The sequence below is a fragment of the Ochlerotatus camptorhynchus genome, unplaced genomic scaffold (assembly GCF_037179485.1).
Source record: "Ochlerotatus camptorhynchus isolate MF236.1 unplaced genomic scaffold, CSIRO-AGI_Acam_v1.1 ptg000639l, whole genome shotgun sequence".
Lineage (NCBI taxonomy): Eukaryota > Metazoa > Arthropoda > Insecta > Diptera > Culicidae > Ochlerotatus > Ochlerotatus camptorhynchus.
Window position 1 is genome coordinate 641,063 of NW_027041118.1, and position 15,968 is coordinate 657,030.

At 38.8% G+C, this 15,968-nt stretch overlaps 1 protein-coding gene across 2 annotated transcripts in view; it reads right to left on the bottom strand.

The window, feature by feature from the left end:
• Window positions 1-15,968, bottom strand: part of RhoGEF3 (Rho guanine nucleotide exchange factor 3) — a 623,028-nt gene that overhangs the window by 364,825 nt on the left and 242,235 nt on the right. The gene's annotated exons all lie outside the window — the stretch shown is intronic.

Here is a 15,968-nt window from a genome sequence, read left to right on the forward strand (position 1 = left end):
TTCATGTTAATTTTTTTTAGCGTGTTTCACTCAAAGTCGAATAGTAATACGCGCACAACCTTATTAAAATTCGATTAAACTTTATGGGTATACTTTTCGATAATCTGGGCGAAATCTAGCCTAACATTTGAAAAGGGTACAGAGAAGTTACCTGCAAATCGTCCAATAAGAGTTCAGAACAAAACGTTCTAATGAGGAACAGCCATCTCAGCATGGTTTGCACTTTCCTGTGATGGATTGTATTATAATATATGCATACACTCTATCCAACTTCTATAAAACCACCCTCAAATTGTTCCAAATCAACAGGTAAACTAAGTAAAAATCACTTAGTATGTTTTATTCATGAAAAGATTTCAATTCATGTATTTGTGATTAATTTAATTAGAAAAATAATCATTCATTTATTTTTATGTATTAGGTGTGTCCATTAGTAAGCAATATGCATATATATGTTTATACCTCATCTCTCAAGTGAATACATATAATAGCGCAGGTAACTTAACGATTATTTAAGACATGCCTAAAATAATCGTTAAGTTACCTGCTATATAGCAGTTATATAACAACGCAGGTAGTCACATGAGAGATATAAGGTATAAACTTAAAGCACCGCAGTCTGTTTCTACCGACATAATCTAATATTTAAGTTTGGTGATATCACAACAATGCTCATAGTTGCTGTAGTGCATAGTTGTTGAAAGTGTAGTGCTGCATAGTTGTTGAAACGAAAAAGTGTTTATATATACAACAATGGAAAAATCCGCTGAATTGATTATTAAAAGGGTGCAATGTAGTGCCAACATAAACAATCCCAATTGCAGCCGCAATAATTTACGTAATTTATCATCAAGTCTCATAGAGAAAATACATTCATGGGGCTTTGATCATCAATTGGATGTAACAATGCGTATTTGTGAATCGTGTCGTGGTATTTTAGTGCACAATAGGACACCTCTCCCGAAAAAGAGGCGATCGGATGGAAAAGAATCAAGCCATGCTCGGAAGTTTGAAGAGCCGCAACCATCAACAAGTCATCAGCAATCAGAACATCAGGAATTTGATGATACACTAGGTAAATAATAATAACTTTAACTGTTTCAACTGTGTGGTTTAAGGATTGTACATCGAAGATACAACTTCATTTTCAACATTTTTTTAGAGCACGAGCTGGATGAACCGCTTATCGTACAAATTTGATCGATTGGTAGGCCAACCTCGGTGAACAATCTATCAAATTTTCACGACTGTACGATATGCGGTTTATGCAGCTCGTGCTCCACAAACATGGGGAAAATTCAGATGCAGCTTCGATGTACCGTAAACGGGGATGTCTTTGATAATGGAGGTAACTTTGATAATGCAGCTAATCCAAAAAGTTATGACTTAATGCTCTTCGTATTCATTATTTTGGAAGGGAACATCGGTTTCCTATCCAAAATATTGCGTACGATGTGCCTTAAGTCATAAATTTTTGGCTTAGCTTAGCTTAGCTTAGCAGCGGCTCATTACAAAAATAAAAAGAATTTTGCCAGTTTGTGCAACTTCAAGTCCAAGTATGGATTGGAAGCAGAATGGCACTTCTTCGCAACGTCTCATGGGAAAGGCCCATGTGACGCAATTGGAGGAACTCTCAAACGAATGGCAAAGAGAGCAAGTCTTGCTCGAGATTATGGAAACACAATCACAACTCCACAAGAACTGTATGACTGGGCAGTTAAACAAACAGATACAAGCATAACAAAATTGAACTTCTGCTTCATATCAAATGATCAATACACAAAGATGTCCGATGAACTCAAGGAGCTGTTCAGTCATGTAAAAACTATACCTGGTACACAAAAATTTCATTGTTTTGTACCTATTTCTCAAAACATAATTTCTACTAAGCGATTTTCACATTCAAAGGAAACTCCGAAAAATTTCACTCTGTTTCCGATAGACTAATAATCAATGAAAAACTCAAATTATGTATGGAGAATTATAGGAAAATAAATTATGCACTAAACAAAAACACTAGAGTTTTCATTTATTAAAACACCATTCGAAATGCAGGAAAATCCTCTGTATTAGGCCCTTTCAAATGTTAGGCTAGATTTTTGTTTTAAGCACGCCCAGATTATCAAAAGGTCAAAATCTTTATGCTCATTAAGTTTCAACGGATTTTAATAAGGTTGTGCGCGTATTACTATTCGACTTTGAGTGAAACACGCTAAAAAAAAATTAACATGAAAAAGTTGTTGTTCGAACAACTTTTTTTCCTTAAAAGCGCCCACTTTGCGATGTATGAAGAAAAGTTAGGTAATTATATTGCCTTTCATGAGAAAAAATATCAAGCAAATCTGAGGGGTAGCATTTTTGGGAAAATGACTGTTAATTTTTAAATATATTTTTTTAGAGTGTAGAAACCAATTTTTTAATTTATTTAAATTTTTTTATAAAATTTCAGATTATTTGCTAAAAGTTCGCCATACATCACTATTTTGTAGGGCTTGTCATTTTTAAGCTATACCGATTTGAAAAAAAATCGACAAAAAACTTTGACCCTTATCAAATGTTAGGCGAGATAAATTTTGAAAAAAATAAGTACTCAAAGTTGCTTAAAATTGCTAAGTCTCCACACCCACAAAGTTTCATAAGGTTCTGAGAGGGTGCTGCCAACTCCGAAGACGAGTTGGCGTGAAATCCGTCACTACTAAATTGGAGAAAGTCGAACCTGGACCCATTGTATTCCTGTTTTAGCTGATCCGTTACCGGTTAGCGAAGGCAGCTGTCCCGGAACAAGAGTCCCCTAGAGAATCAGCAAGCTTTCCTGTAAATCCTGACCATCAGTGTGAGTTAAGTTGGGTCTTGGATTGGGTGCTTTTCGGTCCGCATGACCAACCACCGATCGCGAATCCACGACGTCCCACCACACTCTTCAGCACCAACAGCAGTAACCGGCCGGCCCATCGTACCCACAAACACACCTACCATTGCTGTAAGTTTAATAATAAAAATGTGTTTAACTACGGTTTGCGTAGTGTAGCTTTTTATCTGGTGACTAGACCCTTGATAAGCAAATTTAATTGATAAAAGCCAGCCCTGAGCGCAAAGGGACCTCAAGATCGAGCTTGCCGGGAACAACCAAAAGAGGCCTTGAGATCCCCCCTCAATGGTCCACGCGGCTGGACATTGTAGGAGGGTCCGTCTGATACCCAAAAGATCGGCCATTTCACCATTTTTTTTCCCCCAGATCAACCGAATCAGTAATTGGGTTTGGGAATCAATAGCAACAAACTAACCCCTCACAGGAACTTGTCGAACACATGCCTCGTCAGCCACGGATATAGCCTACCCTACAAACATTTGAAGGAGCATAAGAGCTTATTCGGGCAAAATATGCTTCTTCAGATAAAAAAAAATGGCTTATGCAGCCTTTAATCAGTTCAAATTGTTTGTTGGGGAGTTGGATTTTCGTCGATGTTTCTGTCCACCATCCGTCCGAACTGCACCCAGTTGATACGGTGGTAGTCTTTTTGCATGCAGCTTCTAGCAGAAACCACGTTGACACCGACTTCAGCCACCACCGGTTGGTGGTCGGAGCTGAAATCGTCGTGCGCCTCCGGCTTGGATAGTCCCATGTACGACAGGAAAAAATCCAGGGTGGAGGGATCATCCGCTGAAGAGATGACAGTTGGTTTGCCCGGAAACTGCACAGTGTACAGTCCATGTTGTGCGTGATCGAATAGTAGACATCCGTTCCGGTTCCGTTGGTAATTTCGCCAAGCTTCATGAATCGGGAGCTAGTACGAGTGATGGCGGTCAGGTCGTTCTTGAATTTGCTATACCGAGGGCAGAAAACAACTATGAACCGAAAATTTCCAGTTGGCGATTCCACCTCTACACTAAGGGGTGGGGCAGAATGCAGAGCTTGATTCCCTTCCTGGCGATGGCCGCTACACTACCCCTGGAGCTGGTGTGATCAAGCTGGATAATGTTGCAGTCAGGCATCCAGGTGCTGTCGCCGGACTTCAGGTGGGTCTCGGTTAGAAGGGTCACGTCAATGCTGTGCTTGCGGAGAACTCAGCAAGCTCAATCTTCTTTGGTCTTACAGAGCAACCATTCCGGGTGACGATAGCTAGCGGTTTAGACGCCATACTAGATGATGAACTTTCCACGAATTTGGATCTTCTCGGGCTTATTACGGCACTTACGACGAGCACTGGTCATGTTGAAGAAGATGTCCGTCCATACGCACCAAATTTTGAGTTCAAGTTCCAGCAAAATGAATTGCTGAATTGTATCCAGAAAAAGCAAGTTTTGCTGTCAAACAAGTTATCTATATTATTTTGCTGATTGTTCCAGTTAACAGAATTAAATGTCAAAATCAAGCTCGGTTCTATCGTTGGCTGCTGCGAGCTATGTGATAATTTTTCAGTCGGTTGAATTATTGATAAGTGCACACCATAAATATATCACTAGAAAATCAATAATGCTGCGGAAGTCAAGAAGTAAGCGTAAAATTCAAACTATAAGCGATTTAATACAGTTTTTCTTAAATAATCAATATTTTTAGGGGTATTTGCTTCTCAAATAACTATTTCCGGCGCTAATTGGCGCAAAATTCTAGGAAGGATTCTGAATCTATACTTATTTTACTGCCGAAAAGTTATAAAAACATGTGGCTGCACGCGATCTTTTAGGTATTTGTTAATAACTAAAAAACTCCTGCAAATGTCTAATTTTTGAACATATATTTTAATTTTAAGAGATAGCATGTTGAAATGTTCAGCAAAAATATGTTTTTTTACGGCAAACAACTTTGTAGAATATGTTACATATATTGAAAATCTACGAAAAAAGTTACACTGAAAAAAATTATTTTGTAGGATGCCTAGAAAATCAGTTATACTAAAAAACATGATTTAAAGGGGCCTTTCACAAAAAATGATACATATCTCATAATTTATAAGAGCTAGAAATTTTGAGTGTTCAGAAAAGTTGCTTAAAATAACATTTGCTACAACTTTATTCAAAACGTTAAGTCTCTATCTGAATCAGAAAAAAAAATATTTTCCTAATCTCACTTTTAGGTAGTCTACATCAAAAGAAGCGGATTAACATATGCAAAAACATCTTTAAACAAACTATAGCCCTAAAATCAACGTTTGAGAAGCTATAAAACAAGCGCACGAAAACGGCAAAAAACAACACTGTGCAGTGGAGGAAGCTTCACTTTTGATGCACTCGGGTCGGCAGAATTCTCGACGGCATCCTCGAAATCACCGATGTCCCTGACGTTCGTCGCGTCCATTCGCACCATCGGATTGGCCCTTATTTTTCGTCCGCTTCACCGTGACGGAGGTGGTATCTCCATTATCGGTGGGAAGAGTAGCGTATCTATTTGAAATAGGTACCGAGCTATCCTCACTACTGTTAGCCTTCTCTGCTTTCTCACGGAGCCTGCTCCAGGTGCGCTGCCTTCCCATCACACCAGCGTTGCCAGATAAACCGATTTCCGAACTAGATACCGATATACAGATAAGATTCCTCAGAATACCGATTTTTGAAATTGTATACCGATTTATACCGATTTTTTAAATGATCAAAATATAATTTCCTACCCGTGCTTGAATTTCGGAGAAAATCACTGCGAGAGACTTGTATCTTTTTGAATAACTCAAATTTTTGAAAAACAATCATCTTTGAAAATGCCATATGCTTAATACTCTTTTGACTAATGTTTCAATTTCTTCACCGGTTTTTGGCTACCCATGAATCGAAAAACTGTCGATGACTCTTTCCGGTTATTCCTATAAAATCGTGAAATACTTTTTAAACATGATTTAACTTCCTAAAGTTTTTGTTCATTTTTTTCTTCCGGAATTTTCTTCCACCTTACACTTATTTTTCGATTCCTCCCTAAAACTTATTTCAGCTTCTTCAGCCATCGCTAAACATCAGGGATGTTTCCAGATGTTTATTGCGGTTTCACACTAGCTGCAGGAACTTTTAAGAAGTTCTGAAACTTTTGAGTGATTTCCGAAAAGTTAAAGATAGTTTCATCAATGTCTGCTCAAATTCCAAAACTCGAAAATTTCAGGAAAGTCCAGTGAACTCCAGTGAACTTACGAAAACATCAGAAATGTTTTGGAAACTTCACAAGTTTAAAGAACTTCAGGTGAATTTAATGGATTTCAGAACAGTTCCATTTGTTTCAGAGAAATGAGAGAACTTTAAGGAAGCTCCGTGAACATCAGGGCAGATCAATTAATTTCAAGGAAATGCTGATATTTTAAAGGATTTCCGAAAAACTCGGGCAATGTTCCACAAATTTAGGAAACGTAAATTTTCCCTTACTGAACATAAGAACATTGTGAGAACATTCTATGGGAAATTGTGTGCTTTTTAAGTTCCGAGTACTTGGAGGATGAACAGAAAACTCTTAAACAGCTTCATCAACTTCAAGAAAATTCCAAGAACTTTTAAGGAATTCTGTGGAATTATGGAATATTCCTGAGTGCATTTTAGGAATGTTCCGAAAACTTCAGGGGCATTGCGGGGACTTCAGGGATGTTTCATGAATATCAGGAAAACTTGATGGATCATTAGAACATCCTCTAAAAATCTCTTTCTTCCGGATTTATGTCTTTGTTTCTTTCGACTGTTCCTTAGGCGCTCTGGCTTCCAAATTTCTCCAGAAGTTTCTTGCAATCTACCTTAAAATGTGTCTGTCAGCGTCTCCAGGACGTTTCTTCTGTCTTCTTCTGGAAGTGTGTCCATAAGCCATAGGTTTTAGACTTTTATTGGAAGGTTTTCCGAACTTCTTCTCGCTTCCCCTACACAGTAAAAAAAAAAATCTGAATTATAATTGTGATGTAAACATTCATTCACGAAAACTTATATTTCATTTCACGCAAACGAGCAACTTGTAAGCAATGTTGTTGGGGTTTTGAAAACAATATTTGCAACATTTCATGAAATGTCTCAGAACTTTACACGATTTATTATCTAAACTTAGATGAGACTCTCTCTAATCTCTCTAATTTACTTCCATTTTCTGAAACTTTTCTGGCTTCCTTTTGATGTGACATCCGATTTTTTTTTATAGTTTCTCTGAATATTCACTACAAGTTTTTGCAATTCTTGTCTTGGTAGTTTCCTGATGATTCTCAAAGTTTTTTTTAGAACTTTCCTCAAATTTCTTTCTTCTTTCTCTGGATGTTCTTTTAGAAGCTTATTCAAACATTCCCCGGAATTTTCTTTCGAAATTTTCCGGTCATAGTCCAAAAGTTAAAATTTCCGCTTTCAAAAACAGCTAAAATATAAATAAACTAAAATAATAAATACCGATAAATACCAATTTTTTAAAACCTTTAATACCGTTAAACTTTAAAACAATCTGGCAATGCTGCATCACACAATGCGACCACACTACTGACGGCGCGAATAAACACACAGTAAACCTGCGAACGTTTGGAACAAACTAAAAACTTACCAAACAATTCGACAGAGCGAGCAACAACCGAACTTAACTGCTTTATGGTCAAGCAGGGAATTATTATAAAATTTCTCTGTGAGCAGCGTTGCCAGGTAATTTTCAGAAAAATCTGGACCAATTAAAATATACAATCTGGAAAAATGTGGAATGCTACAAAAAAATAATACACATTCATAAGGTTTTCACTTTCCATTCATTATTGTGTCACGCGTCGTTCAGGCGTATTGTGAGTGCCACGAAGTGAGGGTTCGATTGCCGGTGTAACATTTCGCATAGTGAAATTTTTTTCTGGTGTGGTGTGCTGTCAGTTGTCTAGTGTTAAGTATGCAGTCTATGCAACCTCTCGTTGAATACGGTGTCAATTATTTTGGCGTAGGACTACGTCTTTGATTTCTATGTGGGGGTACACTTTGTGAAAACCGAAAATGGAACATGTAACAAATTAAAAAATATTTTGAACGTTAATAACTCAGCTGCCCTTGGTCCAATTTCAATAATTTTATCACCAATCGATCAGAAATATGACTGAATGCTTCCGAATGTTGATTTTCAACAAGAAACTATTGAAAAACTGGTAAATGTCCAGCATTGTTCAAAAGCGTCGAATTAACTAACAAATCTAACAATTACCTACATGCATATGCTGCTTCCCCAGCTCAGTTGTCAGAGAGTAGCAAGTAGACGAAACAAGTCGAAGTGGCATTCGCCTCCAATCTTCGGGCGCGTGCGAATAGGGAAGATGGAATTGCGTAATATTTTGCACACTCATCGCCATATTCAGAACCAAACGCAAATTCTTCGAGATAACCACCATCCGTCGTCTGGCTCGCCGTGGCGGTGTCTGACGTATCTCCGGTCTGATTTACGAGGTGTGCTGAAAGTGTTCCTGAAAAATGAGATCCGTGATGCTGTCACCTACACTAAATACGCCAAGCGTAAGCGGCCATGGATGTCATCTACGTTTTGAAGTGACAGAGACGTACTCTGTTTGGTTTCGGAGGTTAAATCATCACTAACTTTGGCAACAAAACGGCTCTTTTCAGGGTCACCAAGCTTATTACAGTAAAGAGTAGGAATAGAATTCATGTGCCTGTTTGTCCATATTCAGAACCAACGACCACACAAAATGTTCATGTAATCAAACTGGAAGCGTACTCAGCTCCAATGCTACCGACGCCAGGGAGGCAGCTCCCACACCTGGACCCTACATATCGACCCATCAACTCAACCGGGGACCAACGGATGTTATGTCGTAGAACATGCCGGTGGCGCCGACTGAGATTGAACCCAAGCCTGCTGGGGTGAGAGGTAATCACGCTAACCACCGGCGCCGATATCTTTCAAGGTGAAATCACGGCGAATTAAAACGACCCAAATTTGAGTTTAGTTATCTCAGAAATAAGAAATAAAGTGCAGGAACTCAGCGATGAGTAAATTTGCCTCATGTTTCCCCAGGTTTTTCCAGGATTTTCCAGGGAAAAATTCCCGAATTTGAGAAAAGTAAAGATTGGATTCACTCAGTCTATTGGTACTACTCCGAGACTGGATAAAATTTTCGTCAATTTCCTCATTTTCCGGCAAATTTTTTAGATTTTCCACAGGAAAATCTGGAGACAAATTTACTCATCGCTGAGTTCCTGCACTTTTGGCGATTATGAGTGAACTAAACTCAAATTTGGGTCGTTCTCATTCGCCTTGTACGCGAAAGGAAAAGAGTCAGTGTCGCTACTTAATAGCAAACTACTCATAATGGGAGGAGTCTTTGTAGCTTTTATACCACTTGGTTGCACATCATTCTGCTTTAACCTGAAAAGATATAAAAGAGCGCTGCTGTATGGCATTAGCTCATTTTCGCTTCGGACGGCGTGGTGAACAGCAATAGCAGCAGAAGAGAAGGTGGTGGCTAGTCCACTCCTTCACACCTAACAAGCAACAATTGACTGTGACTGGTCGTGGCAAAGGAGGAAAAGGTCTGGTAAAGGAGGCACCAAGCGTCATCGCAAAGTTCTTCGAGATAACCGCCATCGGTCGTCTGGCTCGCCGTGGTGGTGTCAAACATATCTCCGGTCTGATCTACGAGGTGTGCTGAAGGTGTTCCTGGAAAATGAGGTCCTTGGTGCTGTCACCTACACTAAACACGCCAAGCGTAAGTGGCCATGGATGTCCTCTTCAATAAAACGACCCTTTTCAGGGCCATTAAGCTTACATCAGTAAAGAGATGGAATAGAATTTAACTGTGATTGTTTGTTCATATTCAGAACTACGACCCCCACGACCACACAAAATGCTCTCCAGAGTTGTAATCTTGTAACCAAACTTGGAAGCAGGGGTGCAAGTGATTTTGATTGATTCTCTTAATCAACTTTCTCTTTGAAATAGATTATTACAAATTTGGTACGCCTACAATTCAAAACGGAAAGAGTTGAGGTAATAGATAATTGATCAATTAAAAGAACTAAATGCTCTTCACATTTATTCCGTCCACTAGCGGTCCTACGTCAAGCTTATTTCGTGCCCTTCTACTTTTTTATTGGTAACTCGTGAGCAGCCATTTAAGTTTGAATTGCTGTTATGAGTAATGTAATACAGGAGTTACAGAAAGTGAAAAACTTATAAATGTGCATTAAATGCATCCTAAATGTATACTTCCACAAATTATATCGCAATGTATGCAAAATAGCATCATGCATAAAGCATAATATGCATAGTATGCATAGTATGCAAAATAGCATCATGCATAAAGCATAACATCTAATCTAGAAAAAGAAAACATCAGCGGAGTGGCAGAAATTAAGCAAGATAATTTCTTTCTACTCCGCGATGACACATGACATAGGAGACACAAATCTCTTGATTTTTTTTGTGAAATAGGTTTAGAGTGCGAAATCGGAATTCGCTTTCGGAATGGATATTTAAACTTTTTGGGCACACTGTGTCAGTACTTTTCTTAACTTTTGGATGATTTTAGCAATTAATTTACATTATATAATTTATGTAAACATGTAATTCATAAACATGCTGGTACTTTGAATAAATTCCTGATGATCATACTGACCAATTCATATGGGAAATTGCCATATCACGTTGATTACAATAGCATTATGTTAAAACCAGGATTCTTTGTAGCATTCCAGATTTTCCCAGGTTGTATATTTTAACTGGTCCAGATTTTTCTGAAAATTACCTGTCAACGCTACGTACAGGTAAGCTCTATTATAACCTCGCAACCGGTCGTCTCACTCTGTTCTGTCGATAGTCATAGCAAGCAAGCACATAATTAGTTGATTGCAGCCTAAAAGTTTGATCAATGTTCTATAATATTTATACAAAACAAATCATACGTCAAATTTGAATCAAAAGTTGTAAAATTAATTTAAATCCATCAATAAATGGCCAAATTATAAGCGTTTAAACCCTGACACTATTTCGTCACACTAGATTATGATTTGTACCCGCAGTATAGTTCAAAAAGACGTAGTCCTAACCCAAAATGCAACTTAATATCATTTAGCAGAAAAAGAACAACATCAAATATTTCAATTGCATTAGGAAATCAAAATGCTAAAAAATGTGAAAGAGTTATGTTAGACTCCAATCTAGGGCAAATAACATGCTAGGCTTTATCAAGCGCTTTTGGTATAACTTTCAGGACCCAAACACAATTAAAGCACTATATATTGCCTATGTGACGTCAATACTGGAATATTGTAGCATTGTATGGTCTCCCTCTCCAATCACGCACGAAGAGAGATTATAATCAGTAGAAAAACAAAACAAAGGTTTCATTTGTAAACGATATCGTTTTGCAGTGCTTTTATCAAAATTAAATTTCTAAGTATCTACTCGGCAACTCCGAAACCGAAATGTATTTGCCATAAACCAGCATCGCACAATTTATGCAAAATAAGGGCCATTACATCGCATGATGACCTCTTGCAATCAATACTGCGATACAATCTCGACATAAACTAAAACAATATGTTAACTCGGTTAAACGGAGTCATAACGCATTAGAAGAAAGCTGCGAAAGCAGACAGTGCTGAATTGTACTTCTTACTTTTTTCAAAGAATTAAAAAAAAGACTGTACATGTATTTGTACTAGTCTATGTGGGTTGACACAATAAATAAAATCAATTAAATAAAATTAAATCGATTATGATTGTTCAAGATGTCAACTAACGATATCGATGAAGCCATATGGGTGATAAGGAATTATTCAACGTACTTGTAACAAATCCCCCCAAACAGCTGCTGACAATGTAAATATTAGGGTGGCTCAAAATATCGATTTTGCTCCACCAACCAAAATCGATTCCAAATCAGGCCCTGATCATTCTCCCAAAACTTGAGCTCATTTGGATGAAAACTCATACTGCACTGGTCCTTTGTAGTTTAAATGGGAATTACTATGGGAAAAGTTTTTGTTGTCAGTGTTATTTAAACGATTTCAATTCAGTTTTAGTTTGAATAATTGTTGTACATAGACCGCGTTAACCTTTGTTCAGCTTTTAAACATCTAAACCTGGCGATTTTAATCAACCGAAAGCTTAAAAGTTATATACATGTTGAGCTTTTTAAGGCAATATACTTAAAAGTCTTTTTCAACCCTTGTTCAGCCTTCTAGATTTAGTTAAAAAATTGCATGGAAGACCGCTTTATATATAATATTTGTTATGGGCCTGCTTTTCCTTCATGAGGAAAAATTAAATTTAAATATTTGTATTGTTATCCCCACCTCAAGCTCCAATTCACACTCCAGAGGACCAGCCGTTACGCGACGGTATTTCGATGCGACCGCAGTCCCTTAAACAGCCTTCCGGTGGAGGCGTCCTAGTAGCAGTATCTAAATGGCGTTGGCTGAACCTGCCATAGTTCCTCTATCCACTTACTATGACTTCAATAATGCCGACTATGATGGTATTATCAATGTCCTTGATGGTATCAACTGGGATGAAATCTTCGGGACAGATGACGCTGATATCGCCACTACAGGTTTTTCAAATGTGTTGGGCTACTTGATCGAGCGACATGTCCCAAAGAAAGTTCTTTCATCCTCCAGGAAAGTACCGGAGCAGCTTTGCGTAGGTTTTCGAAGCACCGGTCGATTTCACTGAGGAACCATTACGTGATGCTTAACCATCGATACAAACGATTAGCACGTCGCTGCTTTCTGGTCTATCAATGTGGTGTGCAGACTAAACTAAAGCGTAACCCTAAGGCGTTCTGGAGACTTGTTAATGAACAACTAATGGACAACGGTCTACCATTCTCAATTTCTCGAAACGGAAATGTAGCTGATTCCATTTCTGACATCTGTCGAATGTTGTCTGAAAAGTTCACCTAAACTTAACAACTGGGCCGGAAGGCATCCCATCCGTGTTCCTCAAACGCTGTAAATCATCACCTCGAGTGTGCGAGTTTGAGCACGATCCGGTTGGCAAATTAGCCGGAGAAAGAGCTGATAATGTGTCCGTCGCGAGTTTTGGTGGTGATTCGGTGGCCGACGATGCCGTGAATCAGCAAGTTTACGGCTTGAAAAGTGCTCGTCAGCTGGTCTCTCGCCATTGTCGGAGATTGTGAGCAAGCTCGCTGGATACGTCCAAGACTGGACGGGCGGTAGCTGGTGACCGTGAACGGTTCCTGAGGAAAGCACTAGTCGCGAACCTCTTCTCAGACGACCATGGCAATGCAGGAAGTATTACAATAAAGGTAATTGCAATTAGATATTTTTGCAAAAAGTGACAGATAGCAGACATGGTGTTATATCCTAGACAAATGGTAAGTTACAAATTTGCTGTTGTTGTTGTCGTAGGCGCCGTCGTAGTCGCTGTCTTAATCACCGTCGTAGTCGCCGTAGGCAGTACCGTTAGTATATTTAAAATTAACCATCAACCGTTGAAACTATATGTATTATTGTGTATGTTGTTCATTATATACCATGTGAAATTCGAGAACGTAATTCCATTTGAATAGCTTCTTTAACCAGGGCTTAAACAACCGTCACGTCGGTCATAGCTTGTTATGATTGCCTGAACAATGCGCAAAGAGCAAATCGAAACATTGAATGTCGCGTGAAAGTGGAACTTAATGAAGGCCTAAGTACTTTTTCGTAGCTTTTAGTTTTCGGATTTGAAAGATCGTCGGTAGCAGTGGCTTGCTTACCGAGCAGAAAAACGCGGTTCCAGGTCCTTTCATATTAAAAATGTATGGTAATGTATGTTTATCGTGCATTTTTTAAAACTTTTCGTTGTCATCGGTGCCGGGTTTGAATAGTTATAACAACTTGAGTAACGGTATAATGTGATATGAGGAGCTCGGTGGCCTTAGAGTAACTGTTTTTGCTTACTGAGCAGAACATCATGAGTCTAATCTCAAGCCCATCCACATTCAAGATTCGTCAATCGTTTTATTTGTTAACATGACTACATGGTAATAGCAGCAACTCAATGATTGAAAAGGAACTTGTCTGCCTAGTGGCAAACGTTTTTGCTTACTGAGCTGAAGACCGTGGGTTCAATCCAAAGCTCCTTCGTGTTATATGATTGTTAGGACATCAATTAAGCTTATCGTTTACCAAAACGAACCCTGCTGCAAACCTAACCCTATTACCCATATCCCACTGATTCCTCGTGGAAGTGCAGAGGTGTTCTCGGCTTCCATAAAAGCGAGTGTCACGTCAAAACATTCTACCCCTTCCTTTCTTGACCTGTGTTCGAGCGCGGCCGGCGCTGGTATTGCCTAGTTTGAGATCACCAGTTTTTACACATTGAGGATGATTTCTAGTCCCAAGCATCGTCTATTGGTTCTCTGTGTAATAACAGCTGGTCTGGAAATAACAGAGTAGCAGTTCATGCTCATGCTGACCGCCCTTCTAGGACACCATCATCGACGGGTTTACAGCTGGATCGCAAACTGGCGTCATATATATATATATATATATATATATGGGTTGATCGGCAGCATTCAACAGAATCAACCACGATATTGCTGTAGCAAAGTTGGAACGGCTTGGCATCGGTGGTTCCCTACTGCATTGGTTCCGATCGTATCTCTGTGGCAGCAGAATCAGAACCAAAATTATTGATGAATTGTCAGTTCCATTCCCCGCTCTGTCTGGTATTCCTCAAGGTAGCCATCTTGGACCATTGATCTTCCTGTTGTATATCAACGAAGTCAACCAGGTGCTGAAATCCCATCGTTTATCCTTTGCTGATGATCTGAAAATCTACATGACACGTGAAATCGTTACAAGATGCTATGGAGCTACAAGACGTCCTGGAGACAATTCAAAGGTTATGTAAGAATTGCATGCTCTTAAATTCCAGTAAATGTACTGTAGTCACATTTTCGAGAAAGACGATCCAGTTTACCTTCGGCTATTCCTTGATGGGCACTCAATTGCAGAGGGAAAACCAGGTTAAAGATTTAGGGGTGATTATTGACGAAAAACTCACGTTCAAGCTGCATTTGTCGTACCTTGTCACGAAAGCCTCACGAAACCTTGGCTTTATTTTTTCGGGTGACAAAAAAGTTGCAAGATGTTTACTGCCTGAAATCACTATATTGCTCCCTGATACGAACGAAATTGGAATATGCTTCTCCAGTTTGGAACCCTCATTTCCAAAATGGTGTTGACCGTGTTTTTGGCTATGTACGGGCCTCATCAGATCTAGAAAACACTGGTATAGCCGTTGTTCAGCTGTATATAGCCAAAAAGGTGACATAACGTGCCTATGGTTACTTGGATACTGTTCAGCTTGAATTCTTACTTAGAATATTCTTCTATCATGGAATCAAAATATTTGAAGCGCAATGCTGATTTGTGGAGTAGTGTTAAGCTTGAATAAGCCTTGTTCAGTCTTTAGTTCAGCTAAATTGAGGTTGAATTATGGGAATACAATTCGCTATATTCACTACTAATCAACTTTATATTCAGCCTGGTGTTAACCAGCTTCTGTTCTTACTATTCAGCTTGACTTGTTACTTGGGTACCTTTACTGTTCAGCTTGACTTGTTACTTGGGTACCCTTCACTATCATGATTTTCAAAAAAGCTTGCTTTATGTTCTTATGTTAGCTACAACTTTGCTCAAGACCACTTTTTGATTAGACTTCAAGATAATTAGTTATTAATTTATTTGGAAGCCGATAACTTTCTGATTAATCGACTGCATCTTGCACTCATGGAATAGTAGCCTGGATTGTTTGTCCCATTCTTCGCACCAAGAACACCAATGTTGCCTGCTGAGCATGTCAAAAAAATCATCTTCGTAATCATTTATTCACCAATTCAGTGCCAACATTTCAAAAGGGGGTAATTGCTTTTGTAAACAATGGCTTTAGCCGTCGATTTCTCGCAAATAAAAGCTCACTTCTCCAAATTAACAATGCTTGCTCGTAGAGGAAACATTCATCTACCTGTCGGTGTAATTACTTTTTATGAGCGATCTTTTAGTTGCGAGAAATCGACGCCTAAAGCCATTGT